Source organism: Apodemus sylvaticus, chromosome 6 (genome assembly GCF_947179515.1).
Source record: "Apodemus sylvaticus chromosome 6, mApoSyl1.1, whole genome shotgun sequence".
Taxonomy (NCBI): domain Eukaryota; kingdom Metazoa; phylum Chordata; class Mammalia; order Rodentia; family Muridae; genus Apodemus; species Apodemus sylvaticus.
Window position 1 is genome coordinate 82,572,298 of NC_067477.1, and position 5,411 is coordinate 82,577,708.

Here is a 5,411-nt window from a genome sequence, read left to right on the forward strand (position 1 = left end):
GATCTCAGAAGGGCATGAATGTGGGTGCCTGCTCTCAGCTGCCACTGGGAAGCAGGGCAGGAATGACAGGGATATATATATATATATGTAGATATGGTTTATCTACGTAAGAAATAAACATAGCTGATAAAATCCTTCACTGATGCCACCTGTGTACAGATTGGAAAAAGAGTGCTACTGCACCATTGTAAATAAAAATAAATCCAAGGTTGGTCTGGAAGAAAGTAGGTAAATGATATTTTCTTCAATGGGATTTAAGTGGACAAGCTACATATATTATAATGTCCTATATCAACTCAATATCAAAGACAAATGAGCTGAACAAATGAACTGAGCACATGAACAAACAGGTTGTAGCTACAAGGAATTATCATTTCTTTAAACTTTTCAAGCCAAAAATAATGCTATATCTTATTTTCAGACATACTCATATGTTGTAACCAGTAGAAAAATCAAGGATATGACAAGTACAAACTTCAGTATGGTAGTGACATTCAGAGGGTTATGTGCCAGGGAGGAGAACTAGGGTCAGAAAACTGAGAGTCAGTCTGTATGATTTATTGTTTTATCCCATACATTTTCTGCAGATTGAAATTATTTCAAAACAAAATAGAAAAATTATTTGAGGCAACATTCTGCCTTGGTTATTAAAAAAAAAAACTAACCTCTATCAATTGCATACTTAGAACCTTTTCCTCCAGGATGTCACAGCAGCGGAAACATCAATAGATACATCATGGTTCTGAAACGAAGCTAAGGGAAGTGCCAGGACTCCTGCACATATGTTCCATTTCCACTTGTGAAAGCAAAGGACAAATGGTTTTCATTTATTCATCAAACACTTGGAGAGTGTCTACTAAGACAGCAACCATGAAAAATAAGACATGATTGTGACTTTAGGCACCAGACTGACTGGCATCATGCTTTTATAGACAATGATTGCACACCTGTGACAAATGCTCTTGGAGGCTTATACAAGGCTCCTGGGGAACAGAGAATCAAGTGAACCAGCTACAAAGAGAGGAAAGAGCATCTGGAAGACTGGAGGAGAGGTCTTTGCAATAAGCAAGAGAGAAGCAGAAGAGAGGAAGGAGTACGCAGCCTCACCCACAGAGTCATGGTCCTGAAAGAAAGAACAGCATTTAAGACTTCTTGGAGGCCTGTGTGTGTGTGTGTGTGTGTGTGTGTGTGTGCACGCGCGTGTGAATCCCAGGACTCTAGACCATTAGAAATGAAGAAAAATTCAGGCTCAGGTCCTCAGGTCTCAAATGTATACCATCCCCAGGAATGGATACCATGCAGAGAGCTTTGGAAGTGTTAGTGACACACTTCCATTGGAAAGGACAGATTATCAATTTCTGAGCATTTTCCAAGATCCCTACATGTGTATATGGTCTCTAGGTGCATCAGAAGAGATCTATGTGGGCTTCCAGCTCTCCTCAGTCACCCTGATCTGGTGAGAACCTGCTTCTGCCCTGAGTGAGTGTTTCAATGGGTTTACTGTTTCCTTGGTCACACTTTGGTTTGTCATTAAATCCTATAACTCCAGATCTAAAAACCCTTCAACCCTTCCCAATTGAAGCATCTTATGGGGGAAGGAGGTGAGATTTTTCTCCAGTCACTTCTCTCTCAGTCACCAGCAACCATGTTGGACCCTTGCAAGGTTATGGAGGAGGTAGATGAAGTCCTGCTTGAATGATGCAGGTGTGGTACGAAGCTAGGGTCCCTCCATCACAGCAAGTGTCCAAAGCTGGACAGATGCCAATGCACATTCTTCTAAGAACCCACACTAAGGCCAAAAGTCCACTTTTCTCTCACCATACATAGTGAGTTGCTTGTTCACATCTGCCATTAGAGGAAGTTACAGCCTGAGTGTTCTACTGTGCTCTATTACATAGCTCATGGTTCTCTTGGAGGTCTCTTTTAGGATGAGCCCAAGTGATCTGTCTCCAGTACTAATTTGAATCCACTGGAAACAAATACCTTTAGCCACTAGCATTGGAAGCACAGTGTGGAATCCCTCTGCTGCTCTTCATGCACATTCTCTGAATTCCAGAGAACATTTGCCAAGCCCTTTGACATCCCTTGAGTTCCTCTTATTCTTCCTATAGTGAGAAGTCTGCTGTACACCAGTCTGTTGGTGGTAAACTCACTTACAAAATATCAGCATGACCCAGCCCAGCCCAGCCCAACCTAGCACAGAGCAGCTTAGTACAGCACACGGAGCCCTCGCTCTGCCCTATCTACTTTATTCATCTCTTCTTTATCCTCTAGGGAGATGGTAGGTTAATGCTGACAAAATTAGTTTCACATTTTTCTCAGTATGACTTACATGAGTAGTCTGAAAGGAAGCAACTTGTCAAACTACCGCCCTCAGGCCAAATCTTGCCTGCCACCTATTTGGGTAAATAAAATTGTATTGAATATACAAGGAAATACTGTGTCTCCTTTGATGCTACAGTGGCTAGTTGAAACAGAGACAGTATGGCCTGCATGCCTCAAATACTTATCATCTGGCTTTTTATAGAAAAAGTTGCCTGACTCCCATTCAGAAATGTTCAGTATGGTAGCAACAAACAATGTACATGTGTACTTACAGGTATATTAAATTAAAGATGTAGTTTTTGCCCAGTATGGTGGTTGAATGAAAAAAAAGAAAGAAAGAAGGAAGGAGAACATGACTACTCCTAGATATGATGGAGGGGAAGGTTTCTTGTAGCTACGAGGAAGTGCATACCCAGGGGTGGAGATATCAGGACGAGCCCAGAGCAAGCCTGAGCTGGGCCATGTGAGAAGGAAGAGGCCAGGAGAGTAAAGGGTAAAAATAAAAATTACCATAGGTAATAGCCAAAATGGCAGGATTATATATGGAAGAGCTGCAGGGAAGAGGCAGCCCAGCCCCTAGCTGGAGAATTCAGGGTAGGGGGTGGGAGTATGCACCAGAAGGGACTGATTGAAGGATGCTGGGTGTGATGGTTTGTGTATGCTCGTCCCAGGGAGTGGTACTATTAGAAGGTGTGGCCTTGTTGGAGGAAGTGTGTCATTGTGGGGATGGGCTTGGAGATCTTCCTCCTAGATGCCTGAGCATGCCCAGTCTGTTCCTGGCTTCCTTTGGATAAAGATGTAGAACCCTCAGCTCCTCCTGCACCTTGCCTGCCTGCATGCTGCCAGGCTTCTGCTTTGATGACAATGGACTGAACCTCTGAACCTGTAAGACAGCCCCAATTAAATGTTGTCATTTATAAGACTTGTCTTGGTCATGGTGTCTGTTCACAGCAGTAAAACCCTAAGACACTGGGAGAACCTGGCAGCCACTTTGTAGGAGTTTGTGAATTAACAGAGGTCACACCAGGAGATTCAGAGGTGGAGGCAAAGGCAGGACAATGGAATATATGAGTTCACCAGACTAGAGAGATGGAGCACTTACTGCTCTTGCAGAGACTCAGAGGGCAGTTCTCAGCACCCCTGTCAGAGGACTCAGTAACTCTAGCTCCAGAGGAACTGAGGGCCTCTCCTGGGCTCTGCAAACTCCTGCACACACCCAAACACAGATCCACACAATACATAGTTGAAAATAGGCCTTTCTTTCAAGCATGAGGCAGGCGTGAGCTGCATAGCAAGATAACGCTCTCAAACCCCAATAAAATACAAATGTTGTTCCCGAGTTCCATTAACATCATAAGTGCTCAAAATCATGTTTGCCCAGAGTTGCTGCCCTGAGAAGCAGGTGTGTTTTCACCACTGCAGAAGACTGCTGTGTAGAGCTGAGGCACAGCACTGCTCCAGTACTTAGCAGCATGTGGTGCTCTGGTATTCTTGTAGGCCTTTTTGACCTTAACCTGAGCTAAGTCTGAAGATACCCTACTAGTTTAACACATTCACTATTGCATGTAATTCTCACTTAATCCTCTTAAAGACCTTTTGAAATAGCCATGTATCTATAGATAATGAAATGGAGGCTTCAGAAAGTTTAAAATGCAAACTATCTCGAGATAACACTTCCATTTAAGAAGCTAGCTTTATGGTAGGACATGAGACTGAAGGGACAATATGGGCTGGCATATTAATGCAATAATCTGGGTGATAGAGTCATTTCCTATGGCAGGCACAGCATAGGACCCCAAGCTGTGTAGCTTAAGATGACAGGGTTTATTCTCTCACAATTCCTGCAGAGTTGTTCCTCTGGTAAAGACTCTGGGAAGATTCTGCTCTTGCTCCTTCTAGCTGTGTGCAGTTGCTAGAGCCCGTTGGCTTGCAGCAAGGCCTTCGCATCATCCATTCTTCTCTGTGTGTCTCTATCAAATTCTTCTCTTCTTCGAAAGATACCTCCCACTAACTATGGTCGACCTAATACAATGCAGCCCATTTGACCCAACTTACACCTGCAAAGAGCCTACTTCTAAGTAGGGTCACACAAGTACCTAGGGTTAGGACCTCAACATACCGTAGTACAGGACTCAACTCAACCCACGCATGGATGTAAAAACTAATAAAGACGGAAGATGCTAAAGGGACCGGGGAAGAAAATTTCAAGAGCAAATGTGATTGTTCTTTGTTAATATCCATGAAGATCGTGAAGCCTGAGATAACTTGCACATTTGTGGCTATCATGGCCAAGAGGAGAAAAACCATAAAACAAACAAAAAACAAAAACAAAAAACAAAAGAAGTCCCAGGGGGAGAGAAACAGTGGTTTATGTGCTTACAGACTGCCTAAACTGGGTTTTGCATTAGAAAGCCTATAGTGATTGGGATTCAGATGTGGGGATGAGACAGACCAACAGAGATGTAAACCCTGACACTTAGAGCCACAGCTGGCTGGTAGAAAAAGAGCTGTCCATGAAAGGAACTAAGTCTGTGAACCTAAGGGAGTAAGAATGCCTATAGGCTAGACTTTGGGTAGAGAAGTTCCTGGATAAAAGTATTTTGGAGTTAAAGGAGTCCCAAACAGTGTTTTACACTTAGATTACTCCAGTTAATAGATGGACTAAACCTCCCTGCAGTGGGCAAAGAGATGCCTTGCTGATGGTGGTATTGTTAATCAGTCAGGGGCAGAGCAGGTGGCAGTCCTCTGTCCATCCTAGCTTGATGCCTAACTTGGTGGCCAAAGTTGTCTTATGCCTAGGACTCATGAAAATCAAATAAAGCTAAATCAATTCCAGGCAGGGCAACATGGGAGGAGGAAGACTGACAGAGACCTGTGGACTGCGTGCCACCCCAGACCTGCCCTGCAGTGCACAGCCCAGGCAAGCAGGCTTGCTACCATTCCATGGATGGAAGGAAGATATCACCAGCTGGGTGGCCAGCCTGCAGTGTGAGTATGTGGTGGACAGACAGATGGGAGAGAAAAATTAGTGGGGCAGTTTGAACATTATGAAGAGAGATGGAACTGGAGACTGAGGGTGGAGAGAA

The 5,411-nt window shown here is 43.8% G+C and overlaps 1 non-coding gene across 1 annotated transcript; it reads left to right on the forward strand.

The window, feature by feature from the left end:
• The first annotated feature begins 4,991 nt into the window (after positions 1-4,991).
• On the forward strand, positions 4,992-5,133 carry LOC127688219 (small nucleolar RNA SNORA48). Its single transcript, XR_007978628.1, has one exon. It is a non-coding gene; the product is annotated as a small nucleolar RNA SNORA48 (small nucleolar RNA).
• The last annotated feature ends 278 nt before the right edge of the window (positions 5,134-5,411 follow it).